Source organism: Protomyctophum bolini (genome assembly GCF_963924005.1).
Source record: "Protomyctophum bolini genome assembly, chromosome: 4".
In the NCBI taxonomy this organism is placed as follows: domain Eukaryota; kingdom Metazoa; phylum Chordata; class Actinopteri; order Myctophiformes; family Myctophidae; genus Protomyctophum; species Protomyctophum bolini.
This window is the reverse complement of record NC_137865.1, coordinates 23,826,905-23,848,319: the sequence shown is the minus strand read 5'-3', so window position 1 is coordinate 23,848,319 and position 21,415 is coordinate 23,826,905.

Genomic DNA, 21,415 nt, shown 5'->3' with positions numbered 1-21,415 from the left:
CTCGATGACATGAGCTGTCATCCCAAATTAGCAGGAGCAAAACCCTCATCAGGCTACTGACCTTACTGCTCAGCGCTGGGCTGCATGTGGGAAGAGAACGGTTCATGTGTGTCACTCGCAGTGCATGTGCATGCTGCTGCACGCACATGTGATGATGTGATGCGACAGTGCAGACTAGCCAATACACCAATCTCCAACTACACTGTACATCAGTCTTCTTCTCCTCTAGATTTTAAAGATGAAACATTGACTCGCTTGTTTAGAGTGACTTTTAAAGTGCTTTTATCTCGTGCTCTAGCATAGTGCAAGAGCCAATCTCTGCTTTGTTGACAGCAAAAGCCCATGCATATTCCATGTGATAGAATGGGTTTGCCCCTGGCCCGCTTGTTCCCTAAAGATATTCCTCTGAGGGTTTCCATCCTTTGTATATGACATCTCCTAGAACTCCTAATGGGCTTCACTAGTTGGTAATGACCGAACCGGTGGCATACTGTGAGCAGAAGCAATGAAACATGACACTAGTATGTAGGCTATGTTGTGCTGTGTACTGTTATAATTATTGTGTATATATATTGTGAGGAATTATTGCTCACCGCCTGGGTGTACACTGAACTATATTCCATGTCCATGGAATCCATCAGCTTTTAAGTGAAGTCACAATGAATTGTTTTGGCGAAACATATAGTGCAAACTCAAGCTAATGACACTAGAAGGAGGAGGTTCTGTATAGGTCATAGCTCATTAAGGTAACCTCCAGCGACAGGGGAAGAGGTAATTACCCCACGTGCCCCAAAGTCATCCCACAAAAAGAACAATGCGACTCTGGGCAATAGGACATACCGCGTGACCAGACACAGGATCTCTCTTTGGACATCATCAACAGATCAAAAGCACCAAGACATCTTAAAATAGCTGCAGAAATGCAGACCATTTATCTTCACAGAGTTATGGCATCACTTCCCACAGTCAAAGTAATAGAGGGTATGCGCGTGACAAAAATACTTTCTGGCTTTGACAGTCCATACATCTAAAGATAAAAGTCCTATATGATTGCATTAAACAACGTTAAACAATGTTAAACTACTTTTCCTCTCACTTTGCCACTCGATTTGCCATTCACTTTATGCATGCGCATCCCCTCTATATGCTACTGCCACCTTAGTTAGTTTATCTTATGCAGAAGAGTGAACAACAGACAGGAAATGGTATTACTATATTCTAAAAAACAGCTGCCTTTTTGACTATGCTTATGCTTTTCTGACTTTTAGGAAAAGTGCTCACTTATGCATTAATGCAGACAGATGTCTGCATTTATTTGTATTTATTTTTTACACTTTTTAACCGCCATTTTTGTTTTCTTACTTTCATTTATACATGTAAATGTGTATTGTCCAGGGGAACAAGTCAAGTCAAGTCCCACCTATATACACACACACTGTGGCGTGACAGCTAGCAACACGCAGAGCTCTGGTCCATGATGCTGGATAGGAGGGAGTGCAATCTAGGATTCACAAGCTGGTGTCAGCTACTCCGCACATCACATTATCTGCATATAACAGACAGTATAAGAGACCACACTTTCTGCTCAAGTTAAACAGTATTTATTGCACAAAGTCAGATGTATGTGTATTGCGGAGGAGCCCGAGGTGGGGAAGACTCAGAATGGGGGTGTAGTCTCGGGAGCCTGACGGCCGCTGTTGCTCTGCTCAGGAGAGGTCTGTTGCCTCTGCTCCGACACTGCCCCCAAAAGGCTGGAACGATTTGTGAGGTGGCCAGAGGGTGAAGAAGGTCTCAAGGCGACTGTTGTGAGATTCCTCTTGTCCTTGAACCCTTGGATGGAAAACTCCCACCGGGGAAGATGGTGGAAGAAACCTCGGGACGGACAGCGAAGAAGGAGACCCCCTTCCAGGGCGGACAGGCTAGGAAAGCAGCAGTTACGGTCGACCTAGTTGAAGATGGGCATTGCGCACATTGTGAATGTTGGACCAGATATAGGTGTGGTATGCCTGGGGTGGACCATCTTCCCAGGATGCGGATGAGATGGTCCGGGAGGCGGAGATGTGCAGCACAGATGATAAATTGATGGGTGACAGAGGTCCAGATGAGGCGACAAAGGAATGGCATGATGTCGGGGGAGTTGGAACGGCATTTTATTGATTATGTCTACTGTTCCTTAGTTGTCGGAGTGAGTTAAAACATTAAAACATTTCTGTGGCCACCCCAAATGAGAGCTGCTACAACTATAGGGAATATTTCGTGGAGTGGATTTCGTGGAGAATATTTCGTTTGACCAAATTAACAACTTGTGATTTTTGCAAGTCGACTTGCTGTCAGTAAAAGTAAAAGTCCAGTCGACTTCTGGTTTGATGATGTCATCACATTGATGGGGGGGTAGTTAGTTTGGGGATCGTTTGGGGATAAAGTTTGTGCTGACTTCTCTGACATTGCAGTTCAGCTAGTCAGTGGGACACAGAGCAGCTGAGTGAGCAGTGGACGGCACATCAAAAGCAGACTCACACTCACAGCTGCACAGAGTTGTTAATTAATGGCTGAGACTGCACTCCGACGCAGTTGGAAAAGGAAGAATCACTTCTGCCTGTGACGATAACCAATTCTACAGTTTGAGTTCTGTACACACAGACAAAATAAGACAAAAAATGTTTTTACTTTCGACTTCTCCTAATGGGAGTCGTCTTGTGTTAATGAAGTCGACTTGTTGAAGAGTCGAATCTTTTTGGTTAATTCCCTAGTCCCTGATAGTAACCACCTAAACCAATTGACAGAGCACGACCGACTGCTATCATATTATTACACCACTATACTACAGTATATCTTAATATTCTTATACATTATATATTATTATTATTGTCTGACAACATTGCTATACCATACCATATTATTATCTTACTATTAGATTAATTATTATTGTTATTGCTACTACTTGTATTTGCCTGTATCTCCGTCTATCTTTCTTCTATTTCTTTCTTTCTAAACCCCATGCACCATTCCGAAACACCACCAGTCTGAAACCCGCCATTCCGAAATGTATTTTTGGAATTGGGGTGTTTCGGAATGGTGGTGTGGTGTGGCATCTCCCCGTTTTTGTAGTAAAATCAATCTCCCTCTATACAGTTTTAACAGTATATTGGTTTACTCAAACAGTCCGTCAGGATAAAATGCAAGATAATTCATACATTCATGCATTTTATTTTTAAGTTTCACTCTGAAACAGAAAGCTATGTAAAGTATGTTTTTGAGTTCTGTAATCAGAAGCATGCAGCTGTGTTTGGAGGACGCTCAGAGATGGGAATAAAACAGGTGGATGATTATATATTGTGACACTCGACACGCATTAGGTTTTCGTTCAAAGGAAGTAATTAAAATTTGATTTTATGGACTTTTGATATAAAAATACACAAAAATGTAAATGTTCCCATTGTTTTGGCATCCATGGTAAAGAACGTATTTCTAAATTTCACTAGGTCTTTAAATAATAGTGCATGACATGTGAGGTCATTGAGCAGCATTCTGATGAAGAACTGTATCATTGAAAACACATTTTAAGTGTGACTGTATAGGTAGGAAAGAGATGACCCTCAGCTTTCATGCTCCAAAACAGAGAGATACGGCAATTATTATTAGGCCTCTCAAATGCTTTTGAGAGGACGGCTGGCTGCCTCCTTTATATGTCCTCATGGGAACTGTACTGTATTTTAATCTGAATTGTGCAACAAAGTATTTATGAAATATGAAATGCAATTAAGGCTTTATTTCATTGCAGTTTGATAGAAAGTCCAAAAAGCATTTATCTCCAAAAAATAGTTTCAGTGAAGATTGACTGACAAGATGTGTTTCAGACAACACTGACCATCTCACTGAGACCATATACTTTTTATCTATAATTTACAGTATTACATGATTTAAGTTAGCCAACAGTGTTTGGGAGAAATGTGTAAATTGACATACACATAGAGTATTTATGAATGCCTTTACCTCTTTATCCCATTATCTGTTAGCCCATTGTCTATCAGGGGAGCGCCGTCTCAAAGAATGAGATGAGATGAGTAAGGTAGTGGAATATGGCAGATTGGTGAGTAAAATGTGAGTCAAAGCAATTGCATTTCATATTGAATTGGGAATAAGGGACATCAGAGACTCCCTTCCCTCCATTCAATCCTCCTCTGATCCTATGGACTTCCTTCTCTGTGGATATGTGTGTGTGTGTGTGTGTGTGTGTGTGTGTGTGTGTGTGTGTGTGTGTGTGTGTGTGTGTGTGTGTGTGTGTGTGTGTGTGTGTGTGCGTGCGTGCGTGCGTGTGTGTGTGTGTGCGCGTGCGTGCGTGCGTGCGCGCGGGGATAGATGGACAGATGAAAAGTCCAAAGGAATTCTAAACACCCTATCAATCTGATAAAAACCCTGTTATGGCGCCTCAATTTTGAAAATAACTCATTCTGTCTGCAGAGGAATGCAAATTTATGCCAACAGCAGTATATTCATAATTCCCATGATCGTTGCGGAAAATGTATGCGAAACACACCTATAAAGGGCAGTTCAGTGGCCTTATTTATATATTTTACAGCTATATACAGCAACCTACCCACACATTCACACCCCTACATTGCTTTGAAGAAGCAAGGGGTCCATAAGGGACACAGCAGGGTAGATTTGGCATACAGGGCACATTGCTTGCCCAACCCTGCCACAGATAGCGCTTTAATACATTTATACGATGAGCTGCATTCCTGTGACAGCAACATGAACGTGTCTGAAAGTGGCATGGAAACTGACGGCTAAATTACAGTACAATATAGGTTGAAGTTGTGCCGTGCTGGAGGCTTTATGTATGCTTTATTCCATTCAGCAGTATTGTGCATACTTAATGATTTCTTCTTTAGAGACAGATATCTCAATAACTGAACGTCATTTTCGCGACTCATAATAGTATCTCGCTCGAATGTGAGTCTTCTTCCGCAACAGTTGAATGCCTTTGAATTAAATATTGATACTATGCATACAATGCTTACAGTGCTATAATACATAAATCTAGCATAAGTGAGACATGAATAAAATATGCTGTTATGTGCCATAATACAAAAACAGCAAAAGTGAAATTGGAAAGTAGACAAAATAAACAGAAATTTTCATCCATATCTGAGTTCAATATAAAGTGTAAACATGACAGTTTGCAACAGTAATCCAACCTCAAATCAGTTGTTAGAACAAGATTTTACACAGTTCAGTACACATTGGTGAGAAGCACTCTATCCCCACGCTTGAAACCACACATAAATGGAGTTGGAACAACAGATGTTCAGGAGGCGGAGAAACACACATTGACCCTGCCCTTCACGCCACTCTCCGCCCTCCACGCCAATCTACCTGTCCCCATTTACTGTATACCTGCCCAGTACCACCCAGAATCATTCATGTTTCGTCAGCCTTGCTGTGTCGCACACTAGCCGCCTTCCTACGGGCTTCTCGCATCCCACCCCTACCCCCTTCACCTCCATAGTAGCTCCTTCCCCCGCTCCCCTCAAAGGAGCTCATCGGCACTGCATTCACTTTGCCAAAGTGGAACAAACGATTAAAACAAAACTCTCTCTCCTCCTCAGGTTCCTCCTGGGGGGTGATCGTCCATGCGCACCATAAGCCTTACGACGAACACCATACGACGAACACCATACGACCTCCTCCCCAAAGACTCCAGGGTCGGCGACCCCCCCTTGGAACCTATACACACCCGAACTCCTTCATTCATCCCTCCATGTCCTTACTGTCAATAAGTGAAAGGCTAAGAACTCACCTACTAAAGAAACATATTTTGTGAATGGTTCTTTATATTCCTCATGAGTTTCTAGAGAACCTATTTTTTGGCTAATTTGTTTGAGGAACCAGAAATTGTCCACATTGTGAGCTTGTACATCTTTTCGATGAAGATAATTGGTCTGAAGGTGGACAAAAAAGTGTCGACTATAGACCCCTGGGAGGCACCAGGGGTGCAGTACTTAGTTTGGACAGTTTTTGGTTTAGACTAAGTACTGAGTCATTGACTCATTGGTTAGACCAGTCATTAGTCCTACAACTACAACCTATCTCAAACCCTCACCCTAAACCTAACCTCCCACGGGGCAGCACACCTAAACCTAACCTTAACCCATGTATAACCAATGACTAGTCTAAACTAAGTATGCACCCCGGCACCCAGTCAGTGATGTAGCCTATTTATGTATAGTTGTATAGACAAATCCACAAAGAATTCCCTGTAGTTGCAGTGTTGCGGTGTCAAGTGGCACAGTTATGATTTCCGCTCTAGATTACACAACCCTAACCCTGTACACCAGAAGAACAGCTTGCACCCCATTGGCTATATAGTTCCACTCCACAGTCTGGACAGCCGGACACTTATGACCTGGAGGGTCTGAGCAGGGCCGGTTCTAGGCATATATAGGCGAACTAGGCGGTCGCCTAGGGCCTCAACCACTGAGGGGGCCTCGTCAACGACGTCGAGTCTGTGGGGGCTATGGGGCTGTAGCCCCCATGAAGAATTAAATAGCCCCTTTTAGCCCCCATGAAGATTTCCGTGGACATTTTATATTAACATTACAGATTTTCTGGGAATTATTGACCCTCTGTGACTCCGTCGCAAAATTCCGAAAATGTGAACCTCTCCGCCGGCTGTTCAGAGGTGTTAAAAGTACTCAAATGCTAATCAGGTTTCTTTTGTTTTCACCTAGCCAGGTATTATATGCCTACAGTACAGTGCCCATAGGCGGCGGGTGTGTAAGGCTAGGGAAGGCTTAGCCTTCCCAAAAATTATGCTGGGTATTTTTTTAAATATATATAATATATGTGCGCAGCATTATATAGAAGGCTATTGTGTGTGTGTGTGTGTGTGTGTGTGTTGTTGCTGCTCCCTGGTGATCGGGTAGGTAGGCTATACAGCAACTGGCCTAATCAGCATATGATTGGCTACTATTGGTATGTCTGTAAACCTCGTCCGCTTCCAGTCGCTTTGTAGCAAACAGTAGCGCGCGCTGGTTTGTTTTGGGAAAGAGCAAAACGCAAAATGTATTTTCCAAGGCAAAGATAAAGTAATTCAGAAGAAGAAGCTGTGACTCGGCTGTCAGAACTCAGCACCACCACCAGTGCCCGCACGGTTCACAGTTCACACCACTGTAGCAACACTGACACGTTCAGCGGAGTGACTGCTGTCTCTGTGCCGTCTGTGAAGAGCCATGACTCATGAGCCGGGACTCCCGGGAGGGGCAGCAACACCGCCGGGTAATCTACAAGTAATCTATAGTGAGACTAAACACACTGACTCGAGAAAAGACCCATATCGTCCAAAATAGGCTAATCAGTCGTTGTCTGTGTATAGGCTAATTCATTGGTAAAAGTATGCTAAATAACTCATTTTTAGACCATTTGGGAAATAAATATCCGCGGCAGCGCGATCTAAGGGTAATGGACACATAACGGACACCTGGGTATAAATGCAATAATTTATTAACAAGAAAATAATGAATATTTACAGATATATGGCATCATGCATAAATTACAATCAACATGAAACATATTACTTTTATTACAATTTTTTTTTTACTATGGCGTCTTCTCTCGTGTATCATCAGATGTCCGGCTCCATGCTCGCCTCTCCTTGGAGGCCAGTTGGGTCAAAACAAAGTACACCACATTGTGACAGCTGTAGTGAGTCTACAGTCCACCTGCCTGCTGGCAATATAGCCTGGTTGTGATATGTAGATGTGATTGATATATATATTTTTTTTAAGTCATTCTATAACAACACAAAGTAATTGAATTTATTTTATGTATTAATTGTATTTTATATATTACTATGTTATTACTAATTTTATGTATAACTATATTACTAATTGTATTTATTTGATGTATTACTATGTTATTACTAATTTTACTTCATGCATTACAAATTGTATTTGTTTTATGTATTACTGTTATTACTAATTTTATTTTTTATGCATTTATGTATTTTATGTATTACTGTTATTACTAATTTTATGCATTACTATATTGATAATTTAATTTATTTTATGTATTATTGTCTATATTACTAATTATATTTATTTTATCCATTACTATGCTATTACTAATTTTATTTTATGTATTACTAATTTAAATTTACTTTTATTTTACTATTTTAATTTACTTTTATTTTACTATAATCTATTTCTATTATCGTTCGTTTTATCCATTTATTTATATTATTATCTAGTTATTTATATTGGTTTATTATTTTATTGTATAGAGCCCTGATTGATCACATCTACATATCACCACTACCAGTCAGGATCTGAGTGACTCAGAACCCTGGTGACCTCCAGATGGAGCCACACAGGAGACCAGCAACGTCCTAAAGAAAAGAAAGAAATGCTCATTACTACTTTGTTCATAAAACAATATTGATTGAAATATTTATTAACAGTTTGCAGAATTACAGTACATGTCAAGCAGAAACTCAATACAAAGACTGTTAACTGTAAGTGGACGACCCAATTAAGCATTACACTTGTTTACAAGAGGGTCCACCATGTTCAATTCATCCCCTATCCCTTACATGGGCTACTGGCCACATGTGGCCCCCACCTAGCTTCTTAATTTTTATCTCAAAGTGCACCAGATTGAAGCATTTTCATAGCAAATTTACAATTTTTTCTGGACCCCGGGTGGGCTTGCGCCACCCCGGACCCCCCCCCCCGGCGTGGCAAAGCAAGAGGGGGGGGCTTCAGATAAATAGGTTGCTTGGGGCCTCAAAAGGCCTAGAACCGGCACTGGGTCTGAGATTATACATTTGCAGAAATGGTTTGTGTGGAAAATTATATTAGGAGTGTGGTTGCCGCGGTGGCTTACATATATACCCCTCCCGCTGATATTGCCAGCCTGTTACGGTTTCGAGTCACGCCTCAGATCGTGTGTAAGTCATTCGGAGGGGATTTGACCCCCGAAATTCATGTTTTCCCGACAGACGGTTACATTTATCGCGTTTGCGGCGCCCCCTGTGGATGAAAATGGAATTGCTTTCGCAACTCGGTCGAACGAACCACCCCGGACGTGCGATTCAAATTTCGGATGGATTGGACATTCCGTTCGTGATTTATGGCGTTTTTCGTGATATAGGCCCCTCCTACTAACTTCGGTCGACGGTTACGGCCGAACGATACGCACTACCGAAATTCTGAAGTTGGTCGGAAAATCGGATGGGTCCAGAGGTCACGTGTGCCGATTTCTGTGACATTTGGACAAAATCTGTAGGGGGAAAAGCAAAAAGTGTGTTTTGGACAAAATTCAAAATGGCGGAAAATCCATCATGGCGGAAAAGGGCGTGGCCTATATGGGGAGATGCGTCATGACCCAAGGAATCCAGGGGAAAAATACGGTTCAAGAGTTATGAGCCAAAAGGTAAAGTGGGATGTTATAGCGCCACCATGAGGCCGACCTAAAAAATTATATTTTTAATTAATTTTAGTGATAATTAGGAAATATCCCTGAAAGTTTTGTAACTATAGTGCTTACAGTCTCAGAGGGAAAAATACTTGAATGTGTTTTTTTGCATTTCCCCATTCATGTCAATGGATGTTATAGCGCCACCATGAGGCCGACCTAAAAAAATATTTTTTTAATTAATTTTAGTGATAATTAGGAAATATTCCTCCAAGTTTTGTAACTATAGTGCTTACAGTCTCAGAGGGAAAAATACTTGAATGTGTTTTTTTGCATTTCCCCATTCATGTCAATGGGGAAATTTAATTAACTAATAAATTCGTATCAAATAAAATATACAACATTTCTCTTCGCACAGTACAAGCGCTCGATTCCCGATTTTTCCGGTCAATTTGACATATGGCTCAAGTGCGTACAGTCAAAACTTCTTGTTGTTGTAGGGCGCCAAACTTTGTCTTACTCCAGTTTGGAATAATAATAATAAAGTGTTACAGATACAAGAGTCTGGTTGCCCCTTTAGGGCAACCACACTAACAAGAGGTGAAAGCTGAACTGGTAACTACTAGTAACTCAACTTGGTTGAGTTTCTGTGTCTTTGTACTGTCTTGGAAAGGGGTGAAGCTTGGGGGACCAGTGTTTGCTCAGTGTGTGAGTTGGCCGTTCCTCACAGTTCACACTGTTTGTGATAGAGCCACTACCGTATTTAGTTTAGGTTTATTTTTTGTTACAGGCTTGCATGCCATATTTGCCAAACTGTGGCATTCTTTACACAAATAAGATACACCAACACCAACTTCTTGGGGAAATAAAGAACCCCAATATATGTCTGTGTCCTGTGCCCTATTTGCCAGGTTACATATAAGGCTATTATGGGCCATTAGATTGTTTTATTACTGGAAGTATATCAGTTACCTTATCCCTCTTCGCTATACCAACATTTCATTGCATATTCCATAGGATAATGTTAATTAAAATGACTCCTATATCTCTAGACTTTCCATCTACATCCCTCTCCACAACTATTAATAGACTACCTCTGTGTGTGTGTGTGTGTGTGTGTGTGTGTGTGTGTGTGTGTGTGTGGGGTGCACACAGCTGTGATGATCAACAGTGGATGATCGAATCACCTATCACTCTGACCAACGGACCAATGATGAATGGACTAGTTGAACAGGTGACCGGATCCAGTGGGCGTGGCTTTGGATTTAAATAGGAGCGGCCATGTTGTTTCCCAGCATGCAGTTTGGTTTGGGAGCCACTGAGCCAGGCTGCATGCTGTTGCTGTCTGGGAGCCATGCTGTTTGTTCCAAGGTAAGGAGCGTTTGTTTGAGAAACACGGTTTTATCATTGAACACTGTTGTATAAACATTAGAGGATTGAACACTGTTGTATAGACATTAGAGGATTTATAGGACTGTATATTGTGACACTAAATGGACAATGTCAGGAATATTTGTCCTTTTTCATACAAACAACACTGTCTGTGTTTGATGGCTGCCTCAAAGCTTTTCCAATGGGAGGAACATGGTTTGTCCAAACACTTGTGTTTCTTTGCCCCCCTCCATCAAACACAAATGTTTGGTCAAACCATGTGACTTCCATTGGCAAAGCATTGAGGTGGCCATCAAACACATGCAGAGCACAGAACATGTGTTGTGTGAATGAGGCATTGGGCCTCTATCTCACAAAAAAAACCATTTGTCTTGTCTGTGTTTAATGGCCGACCCAATGCATTTCCAATGGGAGGCACATGGTTTGACCAAACATTTGTGTTTGATAGTAGTGTTCTGTCCCCCTCCCCTCCATGAAACACAAATGTTTGGTCAAACCATGTGCCTCCCATTGGCAAAGCATTGAAGTGGCCATCAAACACAGGCAGAGCACAGAACATACGTTTGTGTGAAACATTTGTCTCGTCTGTTTTTCTCGCCTCAATGCTTTTCCAATGGAAGTCACACGGTTTGACCAAACATTTGTTTGCTGGAGGGGAGGGGGACAGACACAGCCATCAAACAAATGTTTGCTCAAACCATGTGAAAAGCATTGATGATCGAGGCCTTAGAGAAGGAACAATCGCAAACAAACAAACCATGGTTCCCAACAGTGGTGGAAATTAAATCATTATACCTTTACTCAAGTGTAGTGTAGAAAATATACTCTATTTGGAAATGTTTAACTACTAGTTACTTTGTAGATTTGTATTATTACTAAACGTACTAGCCTACATTGTTCATTTACCACTACAGCCATATTTTGGCCATTTGGCTGATCTACAAGCTCACAATGCATTGTGATGTGACACATTGTGAGCTTTTAGATCTGTTATTTTCAAAAGGCCTCAGTAGAGGATAAAGTGAAATATCCCTTTATTATATTAATTTTACAATGTATGAAATCTGGATAAAGAGTCTAATGTTTGTTTTTTTATGTGTCTTACAGGTTAATCATGTGACCTTGGTGTCATGTGTGACCTTGGATGGGGTCATCAGGAGATGGCTGGTATTGGTAATAGAGTGTCTACTCGGTTGAGCTGAAACTTCTAACGGTGTCAACGAACGCTCTTCCTGAGATTACGAGGCGAACGGTGACGATCGGGACGTATTGTGCCATACAACCTTCGCGGCTCTATTAATACCGGCTATCTTCAACCGAGTGACGGAAGCCCCCCCATGGTACGTACCGGGATTGCATGTGGCTGTAGTAGAAACTAGGGCTGTGTCAAATCTTATTTTAATTATTTTTGGGAGATAAACACTTTACTGAGGTTTTTAATGCGTCTTTAGTATTTCAAAGTGTCCATTATGTCATGGACACTTCCTACCCAGACTACAATTCCCATAATGCTTTGGTGCACTGATCCTTGTGGATAGGGTGAGGGCTGTCTTACTGAGACAACATGTAGTCCAGGAAGGAAGTGAGCCCAGTGTCCATGTCATGGAGCCCATGGACACTTTTGTAAAATAATTATTGCCCACATAAAAAACCCAGCAAAGTGTTTCTTGTCTCCAAAACATAATTGAAATAAGCTCTGTTTGCAAAAGGGGTGAAGTCTCCCTTTAATGGGTTGAATGTCAAATGTAATTTTATTTTTTGGTATTCAGACAGCAATGGGTAAAACTAAAACACGATTTTGTCTCTGACACATCTAGGGGCCACAATTTGCATTCAAAGATTTTCCTAGATTTGTCATTGGTCGATTTGCCTGTCTACTTCCTGATTGGTTAGTCATTTCGACCGGGTTTTATTTTTCTTCGAACAAATGACAAAGCTTCTAGGAACATCTTTGACTGCAGATTATGGCCCCTAGATGTGTCACAGAGACTAAATAATTTGTGGTAGTGTTTTACTCATTGCTGGCTGTCTGAATGAAATAAAAATCATTATAATTGACATTATTGCTTATAGCTGCTTTAATCACACTTTTGAGACTATATTGGTGACACATGTAGCCCTGTCAGTGACTGTTGTTAATACAGTAAAAGGATGGTGACACAGCTTTCAGTGACTGTTATGATTTCCAAAATGTCATCCTGTAGGCAGACAACTAATGTTTCCTATTTTCCCTGTCATTTCAGAACGTGAAGCTGGGCGACGTCTGTATTGAAGGTACAAACTCTATGCTGTTGCCGCTGCTGGGTGCTGTTAGCAGTGGAGGTTGGTAATGAACCTTTTGATTCCTGCTGCTTGTGTAAGTGGGCTACATGCTACCGTAGGCTACCGTAGGTTGTCATTCGCACCGTGTATCGTTTCACATAATTTGTGTATAATGCCACTCTACATCACATGCCGCTATGTGATGTTTGTGTAGGCATGTGATTTATTTATCGTTTAACATAATTTACGGGTAAAGCTTTCACGTCACATCACATATGTATGTTCTGTTCTAGTGTCTCCTTTCTCTTCTTTGCTTTTAATAAAGTTATTTGTTTTGGTTGTCTCAGGAAAAAAAAAACACTTTTTATTTCTTCCTCCTTGCCTATCTATCGCCCTAGTTCTTCACTAGTGGACTGTACAAATGTGATGTGACGGTATGTGACTTATGTCCGGTAGCATGTAGCCTGCTTAACACTGTTTACAGCCTTCTATGCTGTAGATCTGTCCACACTAACGGGAAGAAAATTATGGCAGATTTTCTTCCTTCGTTAGTGTGTTTTGTTTAGTGCTGATAGTGAAGGTAAGTGAGCGTAGTTTATTATCTTTGGCTGTCGGGCAGAAACCTTGTATCTCCATAGTTTTGTAAATTAATTTCCTTAATTGGTCATGCTACAGTGTCACACACTAAAGTAGCAAATGGCTCAGGATGCAAAGATCATCCATTATTGAATATAACCTATTTTTGTATGTATCGAACCATTTAAGTATAAACAAGAGCTTGTGACTAAACATTGGAACACAGATCATTATATTAATAATAAATATAATCGTATCACAGTTTTTTTTTTGTCCAGTAACTGTTTTGGACATGCACGGTTTCTACCCGACCTTTCATCTCCTCTTCTATTCTTTGCTTTAATAAAGTTATTGGTTTTTCTGGTCTCAGAGTTTTTAATCGCATTTTGCTTCATATTTTAAAGTAATTTCTTTCTTTCTTTCCTATCTATTGCTAGTTCTTCACTAGTGTATGTGGTGCGTGTGTCGGGTCGTGTCTCGCGTACAGTTTCTAATCATTGATTGGAGCTGTATGTCGTTTCACGTCATTTGCGTTTGCGTCATTTGCCGGTAAAGCGCCATCACGTCAGTTCACATCAGATATGAACACACCCTGTATGTGATGTGCATTTATGTGATTTTTTTTGTGATTTATTTTCACAGTAATTGCGGATAGCTCGTCGGTGTCGTCGCACGCCATACGAATTTTGTTCATTGCTGTTGTGTTCTAATGTCATTCGTAGTGTTGTTGTGTTCTCATGTTCATAGTGTTGCTGTATTGCTGACAAATACTGGGGTCCAAAGAATGCTGCTGCCATTGCATAATTTGCACCTCGTATAATTTATGTCAAACGTCCACAAATGGCATAAATTGTAATATATATTTTTTAAATGTAGGCAATTATTTTGAAAACACTAAATATAAATTTAAAAAAAAAAATGTAGGAAACAAGGGACAACTGGCTAGAAAATCTTGCACCACGAAAACCTACGGCCAACTGCTTGGGCGGAGACCAAGAATCTTTTTGTTGTTCATGTTCATAAAGAGCTCCAAGTGCTTTAAGTGAAAGTCCAGCAGCAAACCTCTAGGTCATAAGACCATTGTTGGTGCTATATTATCAGATCTAATTTGTGAGTAAAGCTTCATCAAGTAAGCCCACATCACATGCCCGGTATGTGATGTGTGTTTATGTCTCGTATCATTTCACATTGGTGAGTAAGGCTTCATCACGTCATCCCCACATCACATAATGAACTTAGGGTTAGGGTAGGGTTAGGTATGTGATGTGGATTGATGTGATGTATGTCTTTTATAATGTGCGAGTGAAGCGTAATCGCGTCGGTTCACATCACATTATGTGGTTGTGTATTGATGTGATTTATTTATGCTGCCATTTGCAGCTAAAACTTCATTCATGCCGGTCAGTAGGCGAGGCATTGACGATGGGCCTATGACCCAAAGGTTTTCTGCTGCACTTTCACTTTTAGCACTTTGGAGCACTTTATGAGCATGGAAAAATAAAGATTTTCTTAGTTTATGTCAGGAGTTTTCTTTAAGGTATTTGTGGAGTGAGTCTTCTTCTTCTCGATTTCAATTGTATAAAGACATAATCATGGCTATCATTTATAGTCTGTTATGAATCAAATTGTTATGAATGATTGCTTTTGGACATGTAAATTACAACAAAACCAACTAAGGCACTGGTGTGGTACTACTGGTTTACCAGAATGGGGTTCAACTCCCTGCGGTGCCCTCAATTTGTTGTATTTACATGGTTCATTTTCTGCTCATTGTGTTTCCTTTGCATAGATGATAACCCCCAGGTTCTTTACTGTGTTTGTACTCTCTACAGTTGGGTTACAAGTCCATTTAGGGACCAAGACCAAATGGACTCTTGGTCCCTTATTTTTCTCTTCTCCTTCCACCAAAAATGCCAGTTCTGGCTGAACCGTCGGTTTTCACGAAAAGATATGTGACCAAATTTGACTGACTGCCATTTGATTCTTTTTGCTTTTTCATGTCTTATGAAAGCTGTGAATCATAGCTTCAAATTGATGTATCTGTTGTTCATATGGTATTTGGGTTTAGAGTTAAAGTTAGACTATTACCAAATTATAAAAAGGAAACTATCTGACACATTGGAAAGAAGCAACACAAAAGCAGAGTAAACTAGAATGCTATCTGGCCCTAAACAGAATACACAGTGGCAGAATACCTGAGCACCGTGACTGACCAAAAACAAAGGAAACTAGACAACCTCGTAGAGGTCGCAATTTAAAAAAAATGCAGAGTGTGGTTGCCGCAGTGGCTTACATATATACCCCTCCCACTGATATTGCCAGCCTGTTACAGTTTCAACACCTTAGATCGTGTGTAAGTAATTCGGAGGGGATTTAACCCCCGAAATTCTGGTTTTCCGACAAACTGTTACATTTATCGCGTTTGCGGCGCCCCCTATGGATGAAAATGGAATTGCTTTTGGAACTCTGTTGAACGAACCACCCCGGACATGTGATTCAAATTTTGGATGGATTGGACATTCCGTTCGTGATTTATGGCATTTTTCGTGATATAGGCCCCTCCTACTGACTTCGGAAGACGATTACGGCCGAACGATACGCACTACCGAAAATCTGCAGTTGGTGTTTTAATCGGATGGGTCCAGAGATCACGTGTACAGATTTTTGTGAGATTTGGACAATCTGTAGGAGGAAAAGCAAAAAGTGTGTTTAGGACAAAATTCAAAATGGCGGAAAATCCATCATGGCGGAAATGGGCGGGGAGATGCGTCATGACCCAAGAAATCCAGGGAAAAAATAATTTTGATTTTACGACCTACAGTTCAAGAGTTATGAGCCAAAAGGTAAAGTGGGCTGTTATAGCGCCACCATGAGGCCGACCTAAAAAAATATATTTTTAATTAATTTTAGTGATAATTAGGAAATATTCCTCCAAGTCTTGTAAGTATAGCCGTTACGGTCTCAGAGGAAAAAATACTTGAAAGTGAGTTTTTGCATTTTCCCATTCATGTCTATGTGGAAATTCTAATTAATTCATATCAATTAAACTATCCAACAAATGTCTTAGCAAAGTACAAGCACACGATTCCCGATGTAGCCCGTCGTTTTGACATATGGCTCGAGTGTGTGCGACAAACTGTGGGAGGAGTAGCATGCCAAAGTATTCAGAGTTGTAAAACAAGAGTCTGGTTGCCCCGTTAGGGCAACCACACTAATTAGGTTTCTCTGCCCTCTGGGGCCCACAAGAAATTTGACTGTTTGGTAGTAGTTTGCGAGATTAACTGTGGAGTGCGCAAACTGCGCATGCATGCACGCACGCACACCACGACAGCACGTACACACACACACACACACACACACTGAAGACAATCCTATTTGTGACTGTGAGTCGTCTTGTGGCTGTAGAGGCCAATCCATGATCCACACTGACAGAACGGGAAATCGCTATAACTGGGGATTTGGGCGTGGTACTTTCATGTCTCACGGACACAGGCAGACAGACATGGAAAAAAAAGTTCCACCTCTGACGTTTCAGCCGGGAGGAGAAAAAAAAAAAAAACTGGGACAGAAACCAAGATCATACTGTAGCAAGTAGCAACATGCAGTATCTGGGAATTTACTGTTTATGGATTCTTCACTTAATCCAGTTTACAATTTAAGCTCTGTCTGTTTCTGATCATAATACTATCAAGGGATGTTTCACTTTGTAAGCTCTTACTTAGTCTGCCCCCCACCCCCCAACACACACTTGGCACGCACGCACGCACGCACGCACGCACGCACGCACGCACGCACGCACCTCCTTCACCTTCTCATCAAGACTCGCCTCTCTGCGGCCTCGTTGACCTTATCATTGAACTATTTTGCCCTTTTCGGCGGTGGGCTTCATGTGGCTGCAGACAAGGGCACGTTGCAGGTAAGCGATCAGTGGAACAGGATGGCTGACCAGGACTCAAACGGACAGGTCGGCAGGTGGTATGGCGTTGGGGGATCGGGTTCGGTCCGGGAAAGGCAGCTGAATGACAGAAATGAGGTCAGCGATGAGGAAGGAGGGAAACAGAGTGGAGTCAAGGCACCCCTCTGTGCTGTCTACTGTCCGCATGACCCGCCTCTCTCTCCCTCTCTTTCTCTCTCTGGCTCTTTCTCTGGCTCCCTCTCTGGCTCTCTCGCTTCAGAAGGATGTGCCTGCCAGTGCCTCGGTCCATCATGTTGACTCCAACAGCTGAGCAACATCTGTTCATTAGGTTGACAGATGAAAGAGGGCAGTGGAGAGAGAGAGATGAGAAGGAAGACAGGAGGACGAGACGAGGACATTCATTCACACCCCACCATCATATTACTCCCACCTACGAGGAGCTGGGGTTGTATATGGGGCCCTGCTGCGCTGTGTGGCTCAGGTCTCCTTGTAAGAGTGTGATCTGAACAGCGGGCAGGTACACAGTAACACCCTCTGCAATCTGGAACTTATTTTACTGGATAAAACTTTATTTTAACCAACTTGTATGGTATAGAGTATGTTAATACAATATAACACATCTGCAGTAGTTGGTTGAGGTGGTCTTGTAGTTTGGTCGAAACACTACTGGTTCAGAATACCTGAACCTCAAAATCAGGGGAGTGCACAGATAGACACCAAGTGGTGCTGAAGCACCTGCCCTTTTGCCCTCTGGACAGCAAAGTTACCTTTTGAAAGTAAGTTTTTTGTATAGTTTGTTCATTTTATTTTTGTTTTGTTTTGTAGTGTACACTAGTATGTGACCCATGGTGACATTGATCAATTCTGAATTAAAAGTGTGCAATTTATTATTTATGCCCCAAAATCTATACATCTCACACACTATTAAGGCAGGTGGCGGTGCCCTTTTTTCACTTGAGCACATGCCCCTCAAAATGTCTGTGCACGCCCCTGCTCAAACGTAATGCCTCCCCTGCCCAAGAAGAGACCATTCCATCTTAGTTCAACAGCATCTGTTGGCTGGGATTGACCTTATTTTGATCTTATCTCAGGTATGTGTAGGCTAAATATGTTTTTTTGAGGAAAAAGCTAAGATACCCTTTGGCTTCGGTTGTACTGTTTGTATGGCAAAAGCTTGTAAATATCTAAACCCACACAGAAGAAAACCCTTTACCTGTACTTTTTGTGGTAAAAGTGCTCAAACTTTCTTTCTTTTCCTGCCTTGATCTCTTCCCCTCTTCTTCCCTTTCTTTTTTTCAGTAAATAAATTACACGATGGGAACTATGCACAAAAAAAAATCACCCACCTTTTTACCTGTAAAAAGTTCCACCTCAGCCGGGAGGAGAAAAATAAAAAATAAATAAACTGGGAAAGAAACCAAGATCATACTGTAGCAAGTAGCAACAGTATCTGGGAATTGTTTATGGATTCTTCACTTAATCCAGTTGTTTACAATCTTACTGATTACAGCTTTTTAACTCTGCGAGAGTAGAATGGATCCACAATGAACACGTGTAAGGGGTTACCTGTACCATCTCAGAGTTACAATGTGGATAAATGAACACTGAGGATTTTACTGTGTTGCGAGCGGGGAATGGCGAGCAGTAATGGAGGCATTTGCCTCGTCCGTCACGCTTTACCCCAGCACTGTTGTGGTGCGCTGAAGGTCTTTCTGTCCATTATGTTGCTTTGGTGCATTTTTCCCCCCTCCACCTCTGAAATGTCACAGGGAAATGTTGCCCACAGCGTTGACACGGCCAAAACACAGATGAATAATACTACGCACATTACTTTGTCCCCCCTCTTGCTCTGGGCGGAAGGGGACAAGTCCATGGAGGCAGCTAGGACCCTCCGGCGAGAGCACCACAATGCATGCACAGTAAAATCCTGAATTTGTAACTCTGAGCGTATACAAATTCAATCAAATCCAAAAACCGCCAGGAAAGGCGTCAAGATGGCCGTGGATCAATCTGTGGAACACACAAGCTAGTACATGCTAGTGTGTCTAATAACTAGCACATGCTAGTTAGACACATGGCTGGGTAGGTACATGGGCGAGGGTGTCTGATCTGTTGCAGGACCTGAAACACCCAAAGAGCCCAGGATACATCACTGTTGATAAATAAATAAAACGTTATTTTACAAGCTGTATAGTTCCAAAACTGTTTAATCTAAACTAGTCACATCTCATTGTGTAGTACTTTCTGAAAGAAAACAAACAAACAACAATAACATTGGGAGGTGCCTACTGTAGCTTGAAAATAGCACCCATCATAAACCCTGGCTGATGCATCTTTCTCTCCTCCTATACACGTCTTTTGAACATGATTGTGAGGGCGTGCTTCAGGACACGGGCCGATATAGGGTGGCCCTGAATGGAATGAATTTGATGTTATCTCCCTGGGAGGCAGGTCACACCACCGGGGCCTTTGACAAACACTACGGTCGTGAAAGGGGATTAGACAGAAAGGTCACCGAATGCAGGACTGAGACAGAAAGGAGAATTAAGTCATCACATGCTATCTGAAGTTCAAACACAACACCTTCTGCCCACCGCCCTCCAGTCTTATCTCCCCGGCCGCAGCCAACACTGGTGACTGGCTGTGTATTAAACAGACAAGCACTTAGATTGTGACTCTTTTTACAGGTGATAGGCATTACGGCCGAAGCGTTGCTGTGTGTTTTCATGGAGCAAGACTGTGTGTTCTTGGCATTTGGCGAGTCCTGATAACGGCATATGTTCGGAGCGCAAAGGCTCTATCGATATTTAGCTCAACGTACCAAATGCTATAAGCACCTGTGGTTTAAACACGTGCATGGAACTTTGGAAGACTCCGTTTCATGTGTGCTATCGCTTTTAGCACTACCGGAGTGTAGAAAATACCTGATCTATCAATGAAATTGTCTAAACAGGGTAATCTATTTGAATACTGTAGCATCTATTACTGCTTCTTGCATTTATTAATTAATTTGTATATTTGTATTTGTATAACAGATTAATGGGCTGGGAAAGAAAAAGGAAAAGAAAACAGGATAATCGGCATCATTTATTTCACAATATGCCAGTTTGATTGAGGCCAATGCTCTGTGACAGTCAACTCACTGTTTGCTTAGGACTACCGCACAATAGCCCCCATTTGTGTGTCTGATCCCATATCTGATTCCTGCTTAAAGCTCATTTCAGTACAATGCATCACATCCTCCCAATACTATGACACACACACAGCAGCACTCACATTCCCTATGCTCAGTGGTTGTTTGTTTATTTGCCTCTTACACCTGTGTATGGACCAAACTGATTCATGTCTCTTCCAGACTCAAGACTTTACCCCAAATAACATTCACAAAGCAATAGACCCACTGATTACTGAAAGAAAGATTATGCACAACTTCCACATATTACCATAGGAGGCACTGTTGCTCTTAGTTTGAGGGAGGTTGAGGTTGCAGCCAGAATGTCCCCTTATCAAGGCAGACCAAACCATTTGCAAATAAAGAATGGTGAAAGAAGGAAAGCACAGTACAGACAGTACAATACAGCAGATCACTGATAACAGTAATGAGTCTCTTTTGTGTCAACCACATTGGTAGAAATATGAACAGATGGCTAAACTGATCCAATGGATACTCCGACTGAGCAACTATTAAGAGTGATGTAATGTAAAAAGTGAGTTCTAGAGCAGATGATGTAAACTGATATGGGTAGACAGACATACAGAGAAGCCTACATTAGACATTGTAGCTTTCATCAAAACTAGCAAATGACAAAGCAGGGAAATGCTTAAATTCAGATATGTGGCATTGGGCTATCA